At 34.8% G+C, this 27088-nt stretch overlaps 1 long non-coding RNA gene across 1 annotated transcript in view; it reads right to left on the bottom strand.

The window, feature by feature from the left end:
* The window catches only part of LOC141421293 (uncharacterized), a 33801-nt gene extending 12560 nt beyond the window's left edge, over window positions 1-21241 (bottom strand). The window contains exons 1-2 of the long non-coding RNA XR_012445901.1: window positions 21040-21241; window positions 15372-15560 (exon numbers count right to left, since the gene is read on the bottom strand). This is a non-coding gene — a long non-coding RNA (uncharacterized lncRNA). The remainder of the gene's footprint in view (window positions 1-15371; window positions 15561-21039) is intronic.
* Between the last annotated feature and the right edge of the window lie 5847 nt (window positions 21242-27088).

Genomic DNA, 27088 nt, shown 5'->3' on the forward strand with positions numbered 1-27088 from the left:
TTAAACAAATGATCTGAAATAGTCAACTTCATAAAATAAAAATAGAATGATGGCTACCAGGGACTGGGGAAAAGAAGAAATGGCAATTTACTAATTGATAAACTTAAATTTCCATTAAGTAAAATGCTTAAGATCTACATTAGTTGGACTGGTAGAGTGTCTCAAGCAGTAAGAACACCTGCTTAGCAAACATAAGGCCCTGAGTTCAAATGCCAGTGCCACCAAAAAACCCACAAAGAATTCAAGTTCCACATTGGCAGTACAATATTGTACATTTGGTTAGCAATACTGTACTTAAAACTTAAATTTCGGTTAAGATAGTAGATTTCATGTTAAGTGTTCTTACTAAAATAAAATAAGTTAAAATGAAGTAATTTTTGAAACAAAGTAAGGCACCTGTTTTGAGCTAGGAATTATCAACAGAAACTTTTACCCCAAACTACCACCAGTGTGAGGAATTGCACTTTTAGGAAAGTGACTTTTGATATAAAGGCATTTCAGTAACTCAGTTGTCCTCCCTAAGTTTGCTAATAGTCATTCTGTCAGAAATCAGCTGTCTAGCTTAGGAGTATGATTCTGAAACATGTGGCACCTGTACAAATGAAAGGGTAATGGATACTTTTGTGGGGCATGGAGAATGGGCTGAAATGAGAGATGGGGTCCCACTTTGAGGATTCATCAGTGTTGCCTCCTTTTGTTCTGCATAATCCAGTATCCACTTGCACTTTGAAAGAGGTCTTTCAAAAATGCTTGTCCAAAGACATCCAAATCCCAAATTGGCTTGCCTTGACCTCCTGACCACATCTGTTCTTCAGAATTTCTGTCTCTTTTCTGTCCTAGACTGTGGATAGATCAATATCTTGATTTTAGTGAAAAGTATAAAGGTGGCTTAGTAATATGTGAGTGATCATGGCTGACTAGAGTCTACTCAAGAATACCTCTCAGTCATCTTTTCTGATCATTTGGGGCTAACCTTAATTCAATGAGAAACAGAAGCTCCTGTGGACTGCAATAATCTGTCTGTAATATTAGCACTGCCACCTAGAGGCAGCACCTGTCACTCCTCAGGACATCAGTATCCTAAACCCACAGTCTTCTAAATTTATCCTCTTAAAATTACTGCAGACCCCACCCAACAGCACCATTCATCCTCTACTAATCAGTTCTATTGTCTGGTCTGCGGCTTAGAGTCCTGGCTGCTGTCAATTTACAGACAAAAGCTCAAAAATTATGGAGAATTATTGATTGTTTTTTCTATAAGAAGTGGAGAGTTTTTCCTGGATATGGTACCACAAGGGTGGAAGGTAAGAATCTAGCCAAATAAGAATGTGACTTTTCATTTATGTACATAGCACTTTCACTTCCCTTACTGGTAAAGTTCATAAAATTCAACATATTCTTATCCAGCCCCTACTATGTGGCACACACAGTAGTAAGTACTGGCTGTGCTCAGTGAACAAAACAAACTACTCACCCTCACATTGGGTTGTTGAAGTCATTGAGAAATGTAACACATTGGGCACATAAAAAAGACATCTTTAATAGAAAATAGGGTAAATGGCAGGATTCCAGACAGTGTTTAATCACCATTTGTAATTGTTGTGATGAATATTATAAAAATTAAGGATTTGGATTGATACTTCCTAAGTCAAAACATGCCAAATGTATCCTCAGAGTCAGTTGTAAAATGACATTAATCTAACTGTTGATATTCTTATTTTCACAGCAATATTCTGGTCTGAGTATTAAGTTAATCCTACCATAATTTCTAAAATTTAAATATTAGTTTTGCTACAGAAGCTTTTTCTATTTTTAAATAATGCTGAGATCTCATCCCAGGGGTATATTCTCTTTCATGGAAAAAGATACATATTTATTTGCTTTAAAGGAGTCTGTGAAATATTTTAAGATGCTTGAAAAAAATTGCATTTGTCTTTTAAGTAGTGCTTTCATTTTTTTTTTTTTACTGTAAACGAGACTCAGCCGAAAGTCATTATTAAACTCCTTTTTGATTGTTAGAAATTGAGGATGTCTGATAACTTGCAGGATTGTAGAGTTCTCTTTTTAAAACAATTTGACATTTTAAATAATAATCAAGTTACCTATACTAAAGTCCTTAATAGTGCAATAAAGTTATTCTTTATTATGTGACTAGGTCTGTATAATGAACAGGAAAAGAATCATAGATGGAGGAGTCATGAAATTAGTAGAGTCATGAAGTTGGAAAAGTCATGAAATCAGTTACAATACCAAATTAAAACAGGAAAAAGACCCAATAGAAACTAGGTGGCTTTTTTTCCTTGGATTCTTGGAAGACAATAATGATTGCATTCCAAGTACAGTGTAGTCCAAGGCCATGCAATTCACACATGGCATTTAATTAAATGAGAAAAAGTAATCCACTATAATCCTAAGCATCCAGGAAAGAGTTTCTTAATCAGGTATTTAGACACCTATGAAAAAGGAACATTGGTAGGATTTCCTTAAAGTGTATTTTTTTTCATGAATAGGAAGGTAGGAAACAACGTAATATAGAAAGTGATCATAAAAAATTTCTATTCCTATGAGGTACTCTGCTTGACTTTCAAATAATGTTGTTTTCAAAGACATTTTCCTCTTTCTGTACATGAGTTTAGTTCTGTTTCAAAGTATTGCAGACAACCCCAAGATGCCTCTCAGACTCAGGTTAAAGGCAGTGTCTTGAATTTCGGTGTCCAGATTTCTAGACCTAGCCAAGGGTAGGTGCTTTTTTTCAAATCATTGCAAACATGTAGAACTTGAACTTTCTCAGGTAACCCTTAAGCCTTATAAGGATTCAAAATGCACAAAAGTGACATGTATTTAAAACAAAAGAGTTGCGTATTTCTATTTATATCCAAATCCACTTGACAAAAACCTGTTTTGTGGTAAGTTGGAATGTCTCGTTTTCCTCATTTCACAAATGGAGAAAAAGAGGAAGGAGCTGTCTGTTTGCCTATTCTGTTGACATAATGGCTTGTGATTTGTCTAAGAGAATCACTTTAGCAATTTAGAATGGAGTGTAATCTCTCAGACTCCTGTGAACAAATATAACCTTATTTAATGAAACTCCCCTTAAGGTAATTTGGATGACCTAGATGACTTCATCAGGGAAGGTTAAAATAGTGTCATTTTGGAAAGAGATAGTGCTACATCTGAGACTCTGAGATGCTATATTTAATATTTTTGAGATCTAACAGTAAGGTTGGTCATGTGATACCACATATCTTTGGATACATGGTGCCTTTGACACAGAGAAAGTACTCAGCTGTTACATACATCGTCGGTGTCCTAAAAAATGTTACTACCTCACATTTTACTCATTAGTGCTTTTAGCAAACTCACAATAGCTAAAATCTATTAAACTTTATTTCACTTGGGTTACAGACAATTGCTAATAAGCACCAGTCACTGTGTGAAGTACTTTTCATGAGAATCTCATGTAAACGTCACACACAGAAAAGAACTACAAAAAAGAAACTATAAAGAAGGAACTATCATTGCTTCTACTTTCAAGATGCCAACACTGACATTCTTAGAAGCTTGGTGATACGTACATGGCTACATAGCAAGGAAGTGGTTAAAAAAAAAACCAACTTGCATTTATGTCCAGTGCCATTTACTTTGAAGCCATACTTTCTTTATGATTCCATAGTGGTTCCCGATGGATGATAGGATAACTCTGAGGGATGGAGGGATAATTTAGCAGGTCTTTGAAAAGATCTCCCTAGTCACACCCCTACATCATGCTACTTCAAATCTCTGACTAGCACTTGTTACTCTTGATGTTTTTCTTACATAATCAATTTATTTTTCTTTCTCCTCTTATTAGAATATAAAAAATGGCTACTTTCTGAGAAGTTGACATTAAATAGAGTTAAGAAAGCGTTCAGGAAATACCAGGGGAAAATATTCCAGCTATAATAAGAATAGCTAATTCAAACACTGTAGATTGAGAATGAGTTTGGTATGTTTGAGGACAATGAAAGACAGGGTGTCTGGAACATAGTGGGGTAGAATAGTGTAGAATGATTTTGCAGAGACAAAGACCAGGTCACGTGGAGCTTGGCAAATCAGAATTAGGAGGCTGCAGCATGAGTAAGATGGAAGTCCTGAGGGTTTTCAGCTAGAGTGACATAATCTGTTGTAATGAATTTGACTTTGGCTGATGTAACAAGAAAAAAAAAAAACTGGGAGTAGAAAGAAAAAAGGCAATTAAGAAGGCACTGTAATATAATAATAGTTGAGTGATATCATTGAGCTGCATGAGGAATGAAGTAGTGATGATAGAAAGAAGTGGTTGGGTTAAGGATATGTTTTGGAAGTAATATCACTTAGAGTTACTGATTGCAATATGAGAAACAAGGAAAAGAGACTCAATCTCCATTTCTTTCTACCTTCCAAAGCATTCTTTGGTTTTGTTTTATTTTGGTTTTCTACTAGTTTTTTCCTTTGGTGAAATAAAATTTCCATTCAGTAATGTATGTAAATATTAAATGCTGTTTGTTGACATTTTGTAAAAATATATGCTGCTGTGTAACCAGTCACCAGATGAAGACATACATAATTTTCTACATCCAAGAAGCCTTCTTAGAGCCCTTTCCCAGTCAGCACTCTCAACTTTTACTCATTCTTGATATTTTTCCCTACTTCTTTAGTACAATTCATTTTGCATACTGTAGCCAGAGTTTTCTTCTCAGATTACAACTTTGTTCATTCTGTTCTTCTGTTTACTAACTCTAATCCAGCCCCATTGCAACAGTTACCTACATTTTCTAACTTGTAATTCAAACCCTCCTACTGATTCATCTCAATCATTTTCTTCTACTTCTCTTGTCATAAATAGAATACTTTACTCACCCAGATGTCTTGCTCATCTCCATGTTCTGTAATTATATATATATATATATATAATTATATATACATATATATATATATATATATATATATACATCATGTAAAATGCTTTCTTAATTGTCTTTCTACCCATTCTATAGGGCTGCAATTGACTTTCCATGAAAACCCTGAATTATCTTCCCTTTGTCAAAAGTACATGACTTCTATTTGGTTTAAAGACTATACTCCAATCTTGTATTTTATATTTGATATTGGCATTTATATTGCTTCTGCCATGTAAGAAGATGGGTCCTCAGACCCTGAATTTGCTGGTGTTTGATCTTGGACTTCCAGCCTCCATAACTATGAGAAACAAATTGCTGTTGTTTTATGTAATCAGTCTATTGCATTTTTAAATAGCAGTAGTCTGTTTAGACTAACACAATGCTGAAGTTTCATACTTTGTTCTTTGTAATGAATGTGTGGCATTCATGTTGTTTTAACATCTATACTTCACTTTCTATTTATTTCTTTGTGTATCTGTCACTTCTAGCATAGTATCTTGTACAAATTTGGTCCTCAATAAATATTTGTTGAATGCATGGTAAAAGGATTAATTCACATATATCTTGGGGCTGGGATATAGCTCAGTGACAGAGCATTCACCCAGCACAGGTGAAACCCTGGAATTGATTCTCACACTACAAAAATGCATTCTCATTTATCTTCTTTGATGTATATATGTGACTCTTCTTATCTAGATTTTACACCTTCTACAACAAGGACAAAATCCTTGTTGATACTGTTTATAATATCTAGCAAGGTGGCCTAGAGAAAGTTATAATAAAAAAAAAGTTAGCAGCCCTGTCTTTTCTAAATGCATCTCTTTGCCTTTCTAATTGACTTCTCACTGATTCAGTTAACTTTGAGGGAGGAAGTGTCGATAAACACATCAACTGTGCTCAGATTTAGTTTCTTGGTTTTAGGTAATGTAGTTCAGAAATCCTAGAGAACCTTTTAGCACCCTCAAACCTAAAGGTACCTTCTATACCTCTGAAAATGACCAAGCCTGCACTGGTAAGTAGGTTTTATGTCTAGGAGGAATATTTGACTCTTTTTAAACACTTCTAACATATAGTTATGCAATAGACATAGAGATAATTTTTATGTAATATAGAACATGAGATTCTGAATAAACAATCCAATGCTTTCAGAAGTTTTGATGAGGGAACTGGACTGACATGCTACCAGTTTGATTACATTTTTAAAAAATCAGCAGTTGGCAACCATCTTAAGAGTAAAGGCACTGGAATATGAAATGCAGGACCAGAGTTCCAGTTTTACTTCTTCAATCAACTAGATGTTGATGTGACTTTGGAAAAGTTGCTTAAATTCTCTGAAAGGTAAGTGGTACCAAAAGTGGGTATCAAAGAGGCTGTGAGGAGAGAGTAAAATAGTTCAAGGGAAGATCTGTGTATGGTATGTTTATATAATAAATTGGCTAAATATAATTTAAGGAAGAAGAAAAATCTACACATGGATCCCATAAACCACAGCTACATTATATGACATTTTTCAGCTACTTATCAAGAGGAATTGCAACCCTCAAACAAATGATGCATTTCTGGCTGTCCCTTTTTACGTCAACAATTGTTGTCATGGTTCTTTCTTAAACCTAGTAATGCCCTCCAAAAGAATAGTTATATCCTGGGTAGCTCAGCTGCTATAAAAGAACATTAGAATTTCTTCCCCTGCAAGATAGTCAAAAACAAAGAAGCAAAGAGTAAAGTGGTGATTGTTAAGGGGTGGGTTGGGGAGTAAGGAATGGAGAACTGTTGGTCAAAGTGTCCAAAGCTTCAGTCATGCATGCTGCATTATTTCTGGGAGTCTATTTATAGTCTAGTGACTGTGGTTAACCACAATGTATTGTTTACTTAAAATTTGCTGAGACAGTAGACCACACACATCACCTACACACACACACACACACACACACACACACACACACACACGAAAGAAAATGGCAACCTGTGAGGTGTTGGATATGTTAATTACCTTGATTTGAGTAATCATTTCACAGCGAATGTATATATCAAAACATCCAATTGTACAACTTAGAGACAAAAACGTTGCTATTTGTCAATTACATCTCAATAATGTGGAAAGAATTTCCTCCTTAGAGGAAAACAATTTCAATAAGTAAATTTTTTTGAAGCATGTGTAGAAAATAGGCTAGTAGAAAACTATGCTACAGAATTAAAATGTGTTATTCTGAGCATCAATTACATATATTAACTGATATGTAAGGTAATTCTATTGAGCTTAGAAAGAAGATGAAGTTAATTTTATTACCAAGTACCCTTGGCTCTATCCATTTAATAGTAGAGGATGCACAATATATTGAAGTAAAAAAAGTTTAAAGCAATTTAACATCATTTTAACAAAGTCAAAAATTAAGTTTTCAAGTATCCTTTCCAGAGCAAGTACAATGTCGTGACATTAATAACTAAAAATAAGTTTAGACTTTTGAGCAATTTTTTCCCTTGAGGGAACATAGAACCTTGAAAGTACCTTGGGAGAAATGATTTAACCTCTGTGGAAATTAATGGGTCCTTATAGTATCCTGAAGAGTGTTCTGAGATGTTTTCTAAATATGCATCACAGATGGAAAACCGAAGAACCTGGCCAGTAGTTCCTGTTTTCAGGGACAGACTGACTAGAACCTTAGTGATATTCTTTTTTCAGCTTGTCTTCTGTTGTCTTGTCTTTCCTTTCTAACAGAGTGGGCAAATCATATATAACTTGTTCAATACTTTGGAATCATATATCAATCTCCAAAATTTCTGGACATATTCTGTGGATTATTTGGAGCTAAATAAAAGTTTTCATTTCTAGTATATAATATCTTACTTCTTTGTCCAATTTGGTGCCTAACAAATAGGTTTGTACATCCCCCATATGTGATCATGTGACATACTGACATCTGGCTGAGCCGTGAGACTATTTTGCCCAATGGAATGTAAACGGAAGGAATATACACTGTGCTCAAGAAGAAACTTTAAGAACCAAAGGATTGATAGCCATTTCTATCTCCGTCTGTGACCACAGCAGCACATTCAGAGATGAATTGCTCCCAGAATTAGAGATAGGTAGAGTAGGGCTGCAGCGACCCACAGATGTTCTGTAGTATGAAGGACATATGTCCTAGATGACATAATACATCATTATTGTTGTAAGCCACTCAGATTTTGGAGTTGTTTCTTAATGCAAATAGTTACTAGTCATGATGCAAAAGTTACTAGTACACAGTACATGCCACAGTGTGATAGAACTAAAATAAATGACTGTTTTAATTCTAGTGCATAAGAGCAAGTATTCTGCTAGAAATTTAAATGAAAACTTGATGCTTGCATTTAATTCATTGTCATTGGATTTTCATCCTTCAAATTACAAGTCCAAGTATTTGAATAACAGATATGTGTGTCCTTTATAAGAAAGATAAAGGTTATACTTCTGTTTAACACTCAACTATAAAGAGAAAGATGAAGTTCAGTAAGACTCTTAGCATTTCTGGATTTAAAATTGACCACTTACAAGCTATTATTGAATCTGTGACAAGTGGTGATTTGTAATTTTGCTGAAGCATCTGTCTGAATGGTGTTTTCAATGACCATGTGGCAAAAGCCTGTCACTGTGCATGTCATTGAGCTTTGGGAAACCTTGCCCAATGTTTCTCAAAGGGTAGTCCAGGGACCTTGTTAGAAATGCAGCTTCCCTGACTTCATCCCAAACTGACTAGATCAGAAACTCTTGGGTTTGGGACCCTATAGTCTGTGTTTTAACAAACCCTGCCAGTGATTTTGGTGGTTGCTAAAATTTGAGAACTACTTGATCCATGAGGGTGTTTGCTACTCTCTATACCAAATAGACACACAGGCTCTAGAAACTTGTATTAAAAAAACTTCTTCATTAATCCTAATACAGATAGTTCACTGGTTCACATTTTCGGAGATAATACAATAAGTGGCATTCTGAAAGAGCTTGATATATAGCAATGTCAAGGATATCCTGTCACATAATTTAAGATAATGAATGCTTGTTATCACAATGAATATTGGCTTTTATAAAACAACAAAACCACAAATATTGTCCCATAGTATCTCCTGACAACCACAACTAGAAGCAAGGCCATTGTAAACAAACAAATAAACAAACAAACAAAAAACACAAAGCACAAAGCTCCAGTTCCTGTTTTTCACAACTTCACAGTTTACCTGCCTGCTCATCTATGATTTTGAGTCCAGAACTGGGAGGACATGCCTAGAAGCCAGAAGTTTGAGGTAGATTTCCAAAGGCAAACTTCTCAAATTAAAGCATTAAAACAGAAATGAAGATCAAGTTGGGAAGGACAGTTCTGAATAGCCTGTGGATCAGGATGAAGAGGGATTTGAATCCGAGTCCAAAAAGAGGAGGAGGAGGAGGAACAAGAGGAAGAGAGGGAAGGAAGGAAGGAAGGAATGGAGGAAGGAAGGAAGGAATAGAGGAAGGAAGGAAGGGAAGGAGGGAGAGAGAGAGGGAAAGAGGGAGAGAGGGAGGGAGGTAAGTTGTCAATCACAGTCTGCTTTAACAGCTAACTTTTCCAAGTTTGGTACCAGTGTTATGCTTGTGTTAAACCAGCACCTGAAGACCGTGACCTGCTGCTGGTCTTAATGCAGTGCAATTCTTTCTTGCGGTTAGAATATAAGTACCAGGGGAACAAGAACCTCATCAGTCTTGTTACCACTCTACTTCAAACACCCGATCAGTCAGTGAGGCACAGCAGCAGCTTAAATGTGATACTAAGCCTCAAACTCCTCCCTTGTATGGACCACTTTCGTATTCATATTTTTTTGTAATTTTGTGTTGTTTTTCTTAAATATACCCTTAATACCTTAACTATACCTTAATACCCTGAAGTAGTATAAGCTTTAGTTCTTACCAAATATGGGTCCACCTCAGGTTAAGAGACAATGAATAGATGTGAAATAACAAAATTGCTGGAGGGATATTGAAGAGGGAAAAGGTTCAACAAATGTGTTTAGAAGAAAATCAACTGTACTTGGTGATTGACTAGATTGTGGAAGAAAGGAGGGGAAGGAAAGAAAAATTGAAAATCCTATTTCCTTCTTTCATGGCATTATTGAGTTCAAAGATAAATCAAGTGTTACAGATACTATAATCTTGATATCAAGATACTATGAATTGCATCTCATGACACATTTCTTGCCAAGTGGAGATATTGCTAAATTAGAAAATTAGATAGGTTATAGACTGCTTAAAGACTGTGCCAATGGCACAAATTTAAAGGGTTAATATAAATCTAAAAGGCCCGATGGGTATGTCAAATTCTTGGATTTTTATACCTCTACTTTTCAGTATGTTTGTTAATGATTTGGACCAAATGATAAGATGTACTTGACACATTTACATATGTGATACAATTTTGAGACAGCTAGAGGAAAAACTGAAAAGAAGCTAAAATAGATTCTAAATTATTTTAATTGGGACATGTGACTTGACAGCAACATGGTTAAAACTTAACTTTGAGATTCCATTTGCCCCTGAGTTCATTTTGTGTTACTTTTGTGAAGTTCATCCATACCTAATGTCATCCTAAGTCACATTGGTAGAAATGGTTTCTAGGCTCTAGAATAAAGGGGAACGATAGCCTCAGTTGGCTCTACAGTCCTCATTTCTGTCTTCAAATAGTGGACTATTAATATTTTCTATTTGATAAGAATGCTGTGACTTAACCCCCTCAAGAATAAAAAAGGGTGAATATTAGCAGGTGCGATTTCATTGTAAGAATTTTAATAGAAATATAACAGATGGAAGCATGGCAATGAGTTGCTTGTTTTATGAGTTCGGTCATAGGCTAGAGGCAGGTCATTCAGCTGAGTTATGTAGGAGAAACTAAAGCATTAGTAGTTGCTTATGTTGAGGGCTTTAAGGTACCTTTCTAAACTCATAATTTTCAAGTTTCTTTTACTCTATAACTCCTTGATAATTTCTATTTCAGTTCCATGTTGTTGGTCCAACTCCTGAGTTGTTCTTTTAACTCCCATTTGAATTGGCAGTTATCCATACTGTGTTCCTTCCTGTGTTTTCAGAGTCTCATTTGATGGAGACTCAGCCCTTTTTGTGATGGTTTTTTTCTAGATAAGATCATGCAAACTATTTGCCTGGGCTGGCTTGGAACTGCAATCCTGATCTCTGCCTCCTGAGTAGCTAGGATTACAAATGTGAGCCACCGGCTCCCTGTGAGACAAATAAATATTAAATTAATATTAATAAATTATAAGATCAGCTACCTTTGCCCAAATAGTTATGTTAGAACACATTCTTTTCAGGGTTATTTCTCCATTTAATATGTAAGCCAAATTTTCACAGAAAAAGAAATTGGGGATTTATGTAACTTGACTGGTAGCACCCGGTTAATTGTCTTAAAGATCAATAAATAAAAAGGACACTGATTAGCAAAAGAGGTGTTAAAATTAACTGTAATAAGAATTTGATATTATCCCAATATTCTTTTATGAAATAACAAAAGATAGACAAACAAATTTGATAAGGGACTACTCAATTCTTCAATATAATGATGATAATTAAAAGGTAAAACCATCTATCAATTAGATGAAGTTGTTTAAATATTATGAACAGTCATGAGAAAGAGTAAAGCAAAATGTCAAGATGGGTAATCAATAATTGTGTTCAGAAAATAATTAACTAGATAAATCAACTTGAATATAACCATTAGAAAGAAGAATGAATTCATGCTTGGTGATGTACGCCTGTAATACCAGCTATGCAGGAGGCATAGGTAGGAAGACTGTGGCCTCAAGCTGGCCCCAGGCAAAAACCCAAGGCCCTACCCAAAAAATGACTAAAGCAAAAAGGGACTGGAGTATTGTTCAAGTGGTGGGGTGCCTACCTAATGAGCATGAGGCCCTGAGTTTAAACCCCAGTACTGTTAATAAAAACAGAAGGATAAGGTGTAAAAGATAAAAACATTCTCATGGCATTTATAATTACACCTTGTAAACTTGATTTGCTCTATTACTTCCCAGAAATTTTGAGGGGAAACCTGTAAAAATGAGTACAGTTGAACTTTAGATTATACCTGGGAGTGTTTTCATTGCAACTGAAAGTATGATTGCCTTATCCAGGAATATTTGCAATCTATATGGTGCTTTCAAAGGAAAAAAAGCTATTAAAGTTGTACTAAAATGACTCAACCTTAAAATTGTCCACCATATCACAAGCTGTCACTCTGCAATGGTTTTCCATGGTCTGTCATAATCAACTTGTTATAAACTCTGAAGAAACCATCAATATTTGCTTTTGTAGATACGACAGCATTCAGAAAATATGTCAAGTCTAGAACCTAGGAAAATGACTAAAATGAGCAAGTTGTGTACTTATAGGTTTTCAAAGTTAATCTTAAGGGTGACTTTTATTATTACTTATTATCATCATAGACTATTATTATTATCATGGGACTACTGTTACCCTGTCAATTCACCTGTAAGTAATACAGGTGATATTACTGATAGGGTCTCAGGAATACAAAGCCTTTGATGAAGTAATCTAATAGTCTGCTATAAAGATATAGGACTCACATTCACTTCTGTGATGAAACTGCATAGCACAGGAGCCATTAGCAGAGCTCAAGAATGTCAGCTAAGCTATGTGAGAGCTATGGGACAAAGTGAGTCATTCCAGAAGGAGTCACAGGTCAACCAAAGTATGAACTGGGTCTGCTGTAATGCCACCTTTTTCAGAAAACCCTTCCTGACCAACCATCTAAATTAGCTTTTATACTCACTCTCTAGGTTTTTACCATATTTTTTTCAGAGTATTCATCAATACTGATACTGTGTGGCATACTGATTATGGGTTTATTGTCTTTCTCTCCTTCCTGAACGTAAGCCCCATGAGGACTGGGATGTTGTTTGATTTGGTTGTAGACTCACAAATGGAAATAACACCTGAAAAGTGGTGACTTTTGACAATTGGCTAAATGAATGAAACCCAAGGGAAGTAAAATACCAGACAGTGGATGAAAGTGAAATTCTTTTTTCTTGGAGATGTTTGTGATACTGAGCATCATTTATTCAGAAATTGCTAAAAGCATGTGAAAAATAATACAAATTTCCCTGAACTCAATTTTCTCAATGTGAGTAAGTGACATTAGAATCCCTCCCCCAAAAATCAAGCTTCTTTATAAAAAACAAATTGTACTCCAAGTTCTATATATACATAGATACATAATCTATATTGTTCTGAGTCTCTCCTTTTTACTAAACTAATTATTAAAAAACCTGCAATCACAAATGATGAAAGAATTGATATATACAATCAAAGAAATAGAAGCAGAATATTCTAAGCAATTAGAGAGCAGTTATAGTCCATTGCTCTGAATAGTGAATTAAAAAACAAATTCAGAAATATTTTGAGAATAATTAGCTCCAGAGAAGTTCAGTTGAATGTAGAAAGAAAACATTTATAATACATGAGATACTTTTAATGTGTTCATGAAATTTTCAGCATTTATGATTGTGTGAGGGTTATTTATTTTGGCAGAGAAAAGGATTTGGGTACTGTCACAGTAAAATCACTGGCCAAATGAAGCTGGTTGCTCCATTAAGTAAGGTTTTTCAGTGGGTTACAGAGTGCTTGGGGGGGGGGGTCTAGCAAGCTTTAGAGATTTGTTTCATGGAGTCCAGAACTGTTAGAAGAACCAACTAACTGAGGATAACAATTGACTCTCACATGTGTGGTGTGTTGGGGAGGGCCTGGATGGGGAGCTTTACTGAAAGAAGACATTCAAAAAACACTGAGAGATTATCAGACAGCAACTGAGACAAAAACAAAGGTGCCCTTGCATTGAAGCAGTAAGACTTTTGGAAGCAGCCAATTTAAGTTAAAAAAATGAAAGAGTCCATACTTCCTTCTGGGCCAGTAATGGTACTGTTTTTGTTTTTCTTTTCCATTAGTCAGGCAGTCATAAAGTACTAGTTGTTGGAATGACCTTGGTAATAATCCCATCCCCTTGATTTTTATTTGGAAAAGCAAATCAGATGCAATAGGTTATAAAAGAAAAAAACATTATTATGGACTCTTTTTGAAATGTGATGACCCCAGTTCTCTGAGAAAAGGAGAATTTTCTCATCAGCAAATACCTTTAATGGCACAATTTGCAGGCAGGCCTCTGACACTGTGACCCATCTTGAAATTTAATGTAAATGACCAGTTAGTGTAGGGCATGTAAATTGCCATCCAGAGGTATTGCTGTGTTTGGTTCTGTTTGCTTAAAGCTTTTAGCTTTATGCATTTAAAGAGCTGGTATCTTCATCTTTTCTTCATTCCATTTAATTTATTCAGCAGTGTGCCCTTTTGTTGTGTGCAAGAAATACTCATTTCCTCTCCGTATCTTATTTGCTTTGCTGTCTTATTCAGTGTCAATAAAACAGCTTTGTTGATAAAGGAGGTAACCCAAGTCAATGTTTGACATGCAATAGGCAATTTCTAGGTTCAAATGCTCAAAATTTGCTTGTAATATTCTTTTCTCAATAGCATTCCCTATTATATACAAAACTAAGCTTCATCTTTAATGTCAAATGGTAAAAGGAAAAACACAGCATAGTGTAGCAATATTATGCCAAGACATTGTTCCTAGTTTTAACTAGAGAGCACTAACTTCTGCCCATTTCAGTGCCCACACCCTGAGAACACTGCACACTTAGGAACATAGTGATGAAACTCTTGTTTTGGTCTTCCTCTCTCCCTAATTTTTGAGCAGGTTCTGATTTTTAGCATATTTCGTTTTCCTTTTAAGGCCATTTTCAATTCAGTCTTTCAGTCAACTCCAAACTTCATTCTTTACCTCTCTTCATTTTCCAGATTGAAACTTGATACACTCAAAGCAGGAGATGAAGAAAAATGGTCTTTCAGGTTATTTCCTGAAGGTAAAATCCAGCTTTATATCCAAGGAAAGTAAAACTGAATTTCAATACACAATTAAGGATTTTGAACAACAGAGTAATTTGAGACTTGTTTTTCTTAGGCCATTTTACAATGACTGATTGATTAGTCTTCACATTTTGGTATCTGGCTACTCTCAAATGCTCTGTGCCCTCCTCATCTCTAAGTGACTTCTACATTTTGCGATTTGAAAGCTTTGAGAATTCTAAATTTTCTACAACACTAACATTTCAGAATATGGGAACAACACTATTTACTTATCTATTGAGTTTCAAATCTTTCCTTTCTTGCATTTTTTTTTCAGGTCAGGGTCTTACTATGTAGCCTAGGCTGGCCTTGAATTTATAATTCTCCTGCCTCAACCTCCCAAGTACTGGAATTACAGCTGTGTACCTCCTTGCTTGGCTCCTTCCTTGTCTTATAATCAGACTAGACACTCTTCTAAACGGCCATGTAGTTAAGTTGGAGTGGCAGGCCACTGCTCAATTTCTTACCTTCCTCCCCATCTTCAACAGCTCTTCATCACTCATTCTCTCTCTTAGCTCTTCAGCAACCCTTTCCACATACTAAAGAAGCAATGATCAGATAAATAGTTCTTTGACAGTGGTTAGAGACCATAACTTCTTGCTGCTGACTACTATGGTGTTTAGTTGCTCACACAGAGACACCTGCTTCTTAATATCCTGTAGGGTCCATAAAAATAGGAGAAAGAGACAGAGAAAAGGAATATCAAACACTCTTCCTCAAAACCAGTCCATAAAATGGGGCAGATCTTAAGGAAAAATACTTCTCCAAATGAGCAGAAAGTATTTTAGTAAGAAAAAGTGGTAGTGAGGCTGTTAGGCAACAAATAAATCACAAAGTTAGAGCCCTAAAAAGATGGAAGATGTACATTTCACAATGTTAGAGGAAAGGATTTCAAAAGTGTTTACCATGAAGAAATGACACACGTTTGAGGAGACAGGTATGTTTAACCTGATTTAAACACTGCACAATTTATACATGAATTGAAACATCATGTGGTAACCTATAGTTATATACAATTTTTATGTTTCTATATATCCATTAAAATAAGTTTTTAAAAAAAACATGGAGGAGAACTGCAGAATGCAAAGAGGAATAAATGTTGTTTAGTTAATCAATCAAAGTGGTTTAGAAGTATACTCTGTTTCCAATCCTTTCCCCAAATGTATACTTCCTGACCAGGAAGAGTTATAAATCAATAAAGATAATTTGTTTAAACAAAACTTCCTTTCCTAGCTTATTGCCAACATATCAGAATCAAAGTACTAAAATTGAAAAACTTATGCATATAGTCTGCTTTTGTTTTCTTTTAAAAAACATTTAGGAATGTCTGAGCATTAGTCAAATATGAGTTTATATCTCAGTGTATCTTAGATATCTTAAAACTGGTGCTGCTCATATTATCTAGAGATTGAACTTCTATTAGACAAAGTAAAAGCTCAGGGTTGTTTTATCTTGCAAGTGCAGAATTGTTGCATAATAGGGAAAAGATTGGAATGTGCTTTGTTTACTTACCTGAGAAGGCATAAGTCAAATTACTTTATCAGATCCTGGAAAGCAGGAACTGTGTTTTATTTTTCTCTTTCCCCAGGGCATGGGAAAATTCAGTTTTCATTCATTTAGTTTTTAATTTATTACACAAAACTTGCCTCAAATTATTGCTGACCAGTAAAGCTTGTTGAATGAATGATACAAGTTATTTTAACACAAGAAAAATTCTGCTGCCTTTCTCATAGAAAATCATATTCTTAATAAATTTGCAATAAGTGAGTCTTGTAGAGATTGGCTATCTGGCTCTAAAATTTGTAGTAGTGTACAAATGAACTAGAGTAGCTGTAATAATCTTGAAGAAGAAAAACTAAGTTGGATACTTATAGTTCCAGATATTAAGATATCATACAGCTACAGTAATCAGGACAGGATGTAGGTGCAGGAAAAGACAAAACTGTCAATGAAGCAGAATAGAAAGTTTAGAAACAAATACAGAAATATTTATAACACCTTGATTTGTGACAAAGAAACCAATGAAATACAATGGGAAAATGGCAGACTTTTCAGTAAATATGCCATATAAATTGGAAAGTCTGAATGAAAAAAATTAGTCTTGTGTCCTATGTCAAAATATGTCCAACTTCATTCTGAAATGTATCACATAAAGCTGGATGATACATGCCTGCAATCCCTGAGGAAGCAGAAGGACTGCAAATTGAGGCTACCTGGGATGCATAGTGAGACACCATCTCAAAAATAATAGCCTATACTTAGATGTGAAAGGTAGTCTCTCTTTTTTCTTAGTTTGGCTAGGGCTTTATCAATTTGGGTGATTTTACTTTTAAAACCAGCTTTTGGGTTTATTTTTTGTATTTCTTGTTTTTTTTCAATTTTATTGATTTCTGGTCTATTTTTTTATTATTTCTTTTCTAGTGCCTTATTTAATTTGTTCTCCATTTTCTAGTTTTCTAAAGTGGAGGGTTAGAATATTGACTTCAGATCTTTGTACACATTCAGTGCTATAAATTTCCTTCTGTAGGCTGCTTTCACTGCATTCCACAAATTTGGATAAATTGTATTTTCATTTAGCTTAAAGTGTTTTCTTAATTTCTTGAAATTTCTTCTTTAGCTCGTATGTTAAAAGTGTTTTATTTACTCTCCAGTGATTTTAGGATATTTCCAGCTACCTTTCTGGTTTATATTCTATTATGGTATTCTTTGTAATTTGTGTGTTTTATGACCCAGAATAGAGTCTAGCCTGTGCTGTGTTGAGCCTTTGTAGAGACAGTTGGTACCTTTGTCATGTTCCCAAACATAAAAGAAATGGATCTACTTTTTTGTTGCTAGTTGTAAAAATTGCTGTACTGGTTTGCTGGTTTTGTTAAGGAAAAACAAAAAACTTCTTGTTTTTTGAAAGATTTTTCTTTTAGTCTCAATCACATATTAAACTTTATAAAATATCTTCTCTGCTTTGATTAAGATATGCTATGACACTGATAGATTTCCCTGATCTTGAATTATTCTTGCATTCCAGACTTAAACCTTAATAAGCATACTGTTATTTTTAATGTCCTAGAAAATTTCGTTAATAATTTATTTAAAATTCTCCACATATGTTAATAAGTAAAATAAATTCATAGTTTTTCTTCTTTTTTGTACTGATCTTGTCTAATTTGTAAGTCATATGCTTGAATAGCTTTCCTTTTTAAAAAAATTACTTGGAATAACTTGTGAAACAGGGGCATTATCTAGTCCTTAAGTGTTTGACAGAAATCGCCTGGTTTCTTGGTTTGGTACACACTTTTCTTCCCTTGAATTGTTTTAATGTTGGCAGAGTCACTGAATATTATTTCAATACCTTTACTGAGTAAAGATACTCAATTTTTATAGTCTATTCTCATTTAGTTTGACATTTTATCTACTAAGAAATTTGTTCACTTCATTTTTCATATTTACTAACATGTAGCACTGTATCACATTCTTCTCTTTTTCTATTTAACTAAATTTTAAAAATTCTGTTATATTTACATCCCAGGCTACCTCACTTGCAGTTACAAAATGAATAACTCTTGTATTTAAGACCTTTTCAAGCAGGCTTTTCAGTTTCTCATATTAGACAGTTAGATATATTGCGATCTAAATGACAAATCAGGTGGTAGATTTTATTGTCCAAAGATAGCCAAAATACATCTCCCATCTTACATGTTCTTTAAGAAATGAGGTCTGTATTTTCTCCTTTGGAAAGTGGACAGAGTTTTGACTTGCAAGCATCCAACAGAATGCAGCAGAAATGATGTTTTGCAACTTTTTCAGCTAGATAAACACAAGCAATATAGCTTCAGCCTTGTTTTTTGGAACACAGTGATGAGCTGTGAGAGGGAAAAATAACAAGGGAGTTGCTCCAGTTGCTGTTGCTGTGCAACGAATTGCTCCAAACTTGGTGTCTTAAACAATGATCTTATCATGTTCACAGAGTGCTGCTTTCTTTTCTACAATGTCGGAGACCTCTGATGGGAAAATGCAATGTTTCTTCCTTTAATAGAAGACACTCTCAAGTTTGGCAACCCCCATCCCCAAAACCAATCTGTGTGCCAATTTATGATTTCACTACTACTGAAAAAAATAGACAATAAATACTGGATTTATCTTCAGCGGCCATTTGCAGTAGAAGTCACAAAGTAGAACTCAAGACAATGGGGTCACAGCTTATAGTATCAATGCCATCTGCCAGGTCATTGTGGGTCCTGATTTTCCCCCAAGTCAGTTCTCTGTCTTTTGATTTGCAAGAAAGAGCCTTTAACCTAAAGGTTATCATAAAAATTATTTTCTGTTCCCTGTAGTTTCTCATCTGTAGAAGAATGTCAAAGGGCAGGTATATACTTCAGAAATTATGAAGGAAAGCATAGACTCATTTTGGAGTTTTCTGATCTCACATTCCTATAACAAAGAGTGTAATATCTTTTGTAGAATATATTTAGACTGGTTCTCACATGAGGTAAGGAAAATTTTCTTGAAAGAAAAAAATTGGAGGATATGAACACTTTGGGTACTCATATAAAATTGCCCTTCAAAAACACTGCCTCTATTTTAATCCTTACCTATAAGTCTAATTTCCCCAGGGACAGGTGTTTAGAGCACAGCATAATTATTTTAAAATGGGACATGGTTCTGTTTTTTCAAGGAGAATAATTTTTAAATACTGCAAAAAAAAAAAAAAGCCCTCCAATTCTGAAACTGAAAGCTACTCTCTTTCATTCCATTGTTACATACTCTTTTGATAAAAAGATTCAAAAGGAACAATCCAAATACTGCCTACCTTGATACTGGTGTCAATTTGGAGTTTGTGTCAAAAATAAGCATGTACTCTAATGAAGCTGAATATAATTTACTCTAAAAGCTATATGACAGTTCAAGACAATGTCCTAGAATGATGATTCAAGAAACAATTGTCTAGCAATTTCTTTCAAAGGAAGAAATCCAAATGGCCAAAAAACACATGAAAAAATGCCCACCATCCCTGGACATAAAGGAAATGCAAATCAAAACCACATTAAGATTCCACCTCACTCCTAGTAGGATAGCTATCATCAAAAACACCACCACCACCAAATGTTGGCAAGGATGAGAGGAAAAAGGAACCCTCATACACTGCTGGTGGGAATGTAAGCTAGTACAACCACTTTGGAAAACAATATGGAGGATTCTTAAAAAACTAGACGTAGATCTGCCATATGATCCAGCAATTCCACTCCTAGGGATATACCCAAAGGAATATGACTCAGGTTATTACAAAGGCACCTGCACACCCATGTTTATTGCAGCACTTATTTACAATAGCCAAGTTATGGAAATAGCCAAGATGCCTCACTACCAATGAATGGATTAAGAAAATGTATTTATACACAATGGAATTTTACTGAGCTACAAAGTAGAATAAAATTTTGTCATTCACAAGTAAATGGATGGAACTGGAGAACATCATCTTTAGCTGAGTTAGCAGACTCAGAGGGCCAAAAATCTTATGTTCTCCCTCGTATGTGGATTATAGACCTAAAACAAATGCAGTAATATTATTGGACCTGAATTACACAATAAGGGGAGAATGCATGCAGGAAGAATAGGGAAAGGGAAGGAAACCTAAAACTTGAAAGTATTTGATGTGCTCACTGTAGAGGAGCTAATAAAGTAATCTTAAATTAACAGAGGTCACTATGGGAAGGTTGACCAGGAAGTAGTGAAGAGGTCTGGTAGAGATGAACTAATTTGGGTTGTAATACACAAGTGCATGGAAGCAATGCTAGGAATCTCTCAGTATAGCTATCTTTATCTCAAGCTAGCAAAAATGCTATATCTTCCTTATTATCTCTTATGTTTTCTCTTCAATAAAATTGGAGAAGAGGACAGAACAGGTTCTGCCTGGAAGCAAGGGGGGGTTGGAAATGAGGGGTGGGGGGACTTGGGGGGCAGGGGGGAGAGATGGCCCAAACAATGTATACACATATGAATCAATGAATAAACAACAAAAAAAGGAGCTGCAGTTTTGCAATTCACACCAGCATGCACTTAGACCAACAAGTGAGCACAGTCATATCCATGCAGTGAAAAGGTTCAGTTTCTCAAGAAGTCCTCACTTCTTTGCAAACTTACCTTGTCCCAGTATTTGTATATTCCTGAACACCACATTGGAATCTCTGTCCTCATTATTAACCAATATGTTTTTTCAGTCATTGTATGAGTAGCTTTATCCGAGAATATCAAGATAAGTTTCCTGAATCTTTAACCTTTTCTCCTTAGGAAAAAATGTTTCCAGCATGCACTCAGAACTGTTTTGGAGCATGATGCAGCTGCTTTCCTCTCTTTGCTTTAATGACTCATAACATCAAAATAAGCTGAAATTTAAACCGTTGGGAAAGGTTTATGGATTTAGCATTGTCTACTTAAAGGTCTAATCCAAATTTAAGATAATTAAACATTGCACACTTATTCTCTGTATTTCTACTCGAATGTCCCATCAAATGAGAGGAAATATTTCTTCTTTTTAATGCATTTTTCTCTAATCAGGGGTGACAACAGGATTTTGTTAAAATGAGGGATTAAACACTTGCATTTGCTTACATTTCTTGCCCAAACCCCAATAACACAGCAATAGATAACAAAACAAGGACAATGAAAATCAGAGAGAATACAATCATAATAAATTTTTGGAAACTAGGAAACAGATGGACTAGAAAGCTAAATCCTAAATTGGCAATGAGAACTCTCAAAGAATCCAAATTAATGATACCACTAACCTCTGCAGATGGGGTGGAGGGTGTTGGGACTGAAAATTATTTATAGCTGGAAGTCTTTTTTTTAAAAGGAATTAGATCCTCAGATTCTCTCTACCTTTCTGTGCAGCTAGACAACAGTTCCTTCATGATGCCAGGAGTTTTAACTTCTGCAGAATATAAAATACACTGTCACTAGACTGAAGGACCATACAATAAAATAGAGGGTTAGCACACAGGCTTTTGCCCTTCAGGTAGGATATTAGAAGCACCTTTACTGAGAACTCTAAGTAGTCTAACTAGTCAAGAGGAAAGACCAGTAAATACTGACTGACACTGGAGGTTCTGTTTTAGAGTCTGCCCTATGTAATTCCCACATTTCATCCAGAATTTTGTTCAGGGAAATTAAAAATTAAATGCACTTCCCACATTACCTTGCTTAGACATATTTATAATGTTTTAAGAAATAATATATTTTGGCAAATTCAGGAACTCTAGAAAGAGCAAACAATCAGTAACAGGCCCATGTGACTTGCATATTTATGATTTTGATATGAATGACAGTACTAATCTTATATCCAAAAACATTATTTTCATTCTTAGGTTAAAGAAATATATATTGTTTATACAGTTTATTTAATTCCTTTTTCACAAGTGCACTTTATACTACCTCCCATTTTGAAAGAAGTAAGGTGAAGTGCAAAATAAAGTAATTTTGGCGTATAGTCTTTGTTCACCAGATTTTCCATACATAACTTGCAACATGACTTTGTTTATACTTTCCCAAGATATAAATATAAATATCCTTTCAACTATAAATATTCTGAAACTTCTTGAAAATGGATAAAGGAAGCACTTATTTGTAAGAGTTTTCATTATGTGACTCTTTATTCATCCTTTGACTATATTAAATTGTTTACATTTAAGTGAAAGTGGGAGTCTAATTCTGTCATCCATTCCTTGTAAATAGTAGGGAATATAGTTAAATTATTCATCTTTAAATTATCCTACTTAAGATTCTTTTAGAAAAAAATAAAATTCTCATCTTTATGAATTGCACTTAGGGCTTGTTCTTGGTTGGCATATCTTGTTGTGTCTTGCTACTTTTTTCCCAGAAAACAAGATGACCTTGTTGAAATGGCATTCCTCTATAGGTTCTCTGGCCTATACCACAGTTCTGGTACAATTTGCTAAGTTCTTATGAAGATTCAGTTGTGTTTTAGTAACCATACCCAAGGTTCTTTTTTTTTTTTTTTTGCATTATCTCACACATGGCTGTCCTCCTTCAGTTCAACCACACTTCATATATTTGTCTTCATATCCTGTTGCTATCCAACCTCTTCACACGATTAAGCCAAAAAGACTGAATTGTGATGGTTGCACAGAAGTCTGGTGGGAGATAATAGAAATCAATTTCACATTAAAGCTAAATTTCATTCTGAGCTTCCAATGGAATGCATGAATCTATGACTTTAAGATTTTTAAAGTATCCATAAATGAATGACTTATGATTTATTTTACATATTAATGGGATGTTTTGATACAGGTATGCATTATGTAATGTTTAAATCTGGTTAAACATATATATTCCTCAAACATTAATCATTTCTTTGTGGTGAAAATATTCAAAATCCTTTCTTCTGACTTTGGAAATATACAGCATATTATTGTTATCTCTAGTCACCTTACTGTGTGGTAGCACACCAGAACTTCTTGTTCTCATCTAACTGTAACTTAGCACCATTTAATTTTTAAAAATAAATTTTTATTTGAGCCATAATTAATAAGAGGATTTTGTGGATTAGTCTACACTTTTCATTCTTTTTCATTAATAAGAAATTTTACAATATCCAAAAAGGAATGCATCTAGATTCCTTGCTGGAAAGCAATATGGAGATTCCTTAAAAGACTAAAAATAGAACTTCCATATGATCCAGCAACACCACTCCTGGACATATATCTGAAGGAATGTAAGTCAGGACACAATAGAGACACTTGCACACTGATGTTTACTGCTGCAAAATCCATTCATCAATTATATTGTATGAATATAATATTGTATTATGGTCCATTGTATATATATATATATACATATATATATATACATACATGATATATATTGTATTATATTCCATTGTATACATATATATACGTATATATATATATATATGTATATATCTCCATAAAGAAGAATAAAACTATGTAGTTTGGAGGTAAATGGATGGATAGAATTGGAAGACATCATGTTAAGTGAAATAAGCCAGGTTCAGAAAGACAAATCCATATGCTTTCTCTTTCATATGTGGTAGATAGATCCAAAAAATAAATGTATACACAAAAACAAACAAGCTCATATACACATTTATATGTAGAACATGTTTGTTATAGTATAACTACTTCATGGCACTCAGGGGAGGAGGGAAAGGAAAAGAGAATGATAATCAACAATATCAAAATGCATTACATCTGTGCAATTAGAAGATATAATGATATGTATTGAAAGCTGGCAAATAATGGGAGGGTAGAAGAGAAGGGGTACGGGAGAGTACCAGTAATAAAATAATGTCCACAAGATTGGCTTCTCCTCACTGGTCCCTTTATTGTCCAAGGAGAAATTTGTCATTGTGTCACTTACTTTTGTGTTACTGTGACCAAATACCTGACATAAATAGCTTAAAGAAGGAAAGAATTGTTTTGCTCATGGTTTCAGAGTTATCAGTCCATCATGGAAGGAACAGCTTACACCATGGTAAGCAGGAAGCAGAGAGAGGGAGACAAGAAAGGGGCTAGGTACATGATACCTTCAAGAACCCACTCCTAGTAATCTACTCCTCCAGCTAGGCTCCACCTCCTAAAGTTCCCAAAACCTCTCAAAATAGTGCCACCAGCTGGGGACTAAGTGTTCAACACATGAGCTTGTGGGGGACATTTCATACTCAAATCACACAGTCATGAGTCTAGATCCATAAAAAGCAACCCTTAAAACTGTCCCAAAAGTATAGCTATTGGTTAGTGGAATAAAAGATATTTCATTTAGTCATCTTTATTCACTATCTATACTTAACACTTCTTATGCATTTCACTCATGTATTTTGCTTTATAGTCCTAAATAGTAAAATTGAATAGTCACAAATAATATATCAAGCTCAAGTTAGAATATAATGTGACATGATCTGTTCTCCTGCTTATGTAAAGCAACAGAATGTAAAGACTGAAGAGAAGAGAGATAAAAATAAAACCTATGGGAATGCCCACATATAGCAAAAGAAGAAAAGTGATCCAGGCAATAAAAACTCAGAGGCGGTAAAGCTAAGATTTTTTTTTCTTTTTAGTATAATGGAAATCAAGGAAAGAGTTTCAAATTAAGGAAATGAAGAAAAATGTGAGATCAGGGAAACAAACCAAAAGACTCCCTGAAGATGCCAGAAGGGGAGAAATTCTCCCCCAGAGGATAAAATCTCAGCATAAGCTCTGACAATAGCCTGGTTCTCAGAGAACAATGGCAACAAAAAAGAGCAGAATATGTGAGGCAAATGGACTTTGGAGGTTAAGTGTGTGATGGGTGCTGATATCCATTGGATCAGGCACTGAGTTCAACTTTGGACAACTTAACCTATAAAAAAAAGACTCAACTCCTCAACTGTAAAGTACTATAATGCTAACATATGCAAGGTTATAATAAAATGTATGTAAGTAAGGATGTAATAAATTATAGCTATTATTTTTAATTATCATTTTTGATGGATATTAGTGAAAATGTTAAGAATATGGGAGAACTCACCAACACAAAAGGAGGGCTCCTCCATAGGACATATACACTAAAAAGATGTTCACCAAGTGCAAAATGCGAGTGCAGAAGGGAAGATCTAATCTGAGTATATGAAATGATGTAGACAAAGGGTTGGCAGCCTGGATGTTAGGGTGGTCTCATTCTGGCTGTTTCCTACTTCTTTTATGATTTCACAGACCTTGGTTTTACTGCCTCTCTGAGTTTTTATTGCTTGATCACTTTCTTTCTTTAGTTATATGTGGACATTCCCATAAGTTTTATCTTTAGCTCTCTTCTTTTCAGTCTTTACATTCTGCTATTTCCAGATGAACTTTACATAAGCACCAAAGACAGATCATGTTACATTACTATCTTCTAGCATGAATTTTATATATTATTTGTGAACATTCAATTTTGTTATGCAGAACTAAAACAATGTGGAGGAAATGCATAAAAATGTTAAGTACAGATACCAAATAAGTTGTTAATGACATTGTCATCATATATTTAGATTAATATAACGAATACCATAGGCCAGATGGCTCATAAGTAACAGACATTTGTTTCTCATGGTCTGGGGAGTATGAGAAGCCCAAGACAAGTGGGATGGCATATTTGGTGTCCTTTGGGGGCCCATTTCCTGGTTTAAATACAGTGCCTTCTTCCTGTGTCTACACACAGTGGAAGTGCCAAAGCAACTTGTTTGGACCTCTTTTAATAAAGGCAGAGCTCTCATGATCTAATCCCCCCCCCCAAAGGTTCCACCTTCTCATACCATTACACTAATGATTGGGCTTCAATAAGTGAATTTTAGAGGGACATAAACATTGAGACATATCAGACATATAGTCAAAACTCACCCATATGCTAAGTGTGGATAATGACTAAAGAAGTAATTAGTGAGACGCAGGCAGAATGCATAAAGTAATAAGATGGTGATCTCTAATACATATTAACAATAGGAAGAGTTATTGCAATATATAACAGAACAAATAACAATGCTACTTATAGATAAAAAGAGATAGGAAACCAAGTATGGTTATGGCCCACCCTCACTGCCACGAGAAATACTTACATTCCTTTCCAGCCCTTCAGCATTTTATATGAACTTCTTATTTGCTACCTTTTCTACCAAGTACAGATCCTATCCCCTCATCAAGACTGAAAGTTCCCAGAAAATAGGCATATTGACATATGGATCCTTTATTCCCAGGAGATTTTGGCATCTAGAGCTGCTGTCTACACATTTTGAGTGGATGATGGCATAACCTGGGCATCTTGACTAGAAGTCTATTGCTTCTCTTTTACTATCACTTTCATAAAATTATTCATCTGTGAAATTACTGATATTAAAAATTTTAGGTTTTATCAAGAGTTAATGGTCTCCAGATCTCTCGGTGCTTAAACATGTATATCACTCAGTTTGAAAGAATTTCTTCACCTTTTAAAGAAAAACAACAAAAAATGAATAAAAACAATTCACACACTTATAATGATACATTGCATCTATATTTTTAAGTAGTAATACTAATAATGTATAAAATGGAGGCAGTACAGTATGGCAGTTGAAAGCATTGACTCTGGACTCCAGTTTCTGGTTTCAGACCTGGATTTGTAATTTTCTAGCTCCATAACCTTGGGTAAGTTTATTTTATATCTA

The sequence above is a fragment of the Castor canadensis genome, chromosome 3 (genome assembly GCF_047511655.1).
Source record: "Castor canadensis chromosome 3, mCasCan1.hap1v2, whole genome shotgun sequence".
Classification (NCBI taxonomy): Eukaryota; Metazoa; Chordata; class Mammalia; order Rodentia; family Castoridae; genus Castor; species Castor canadensis.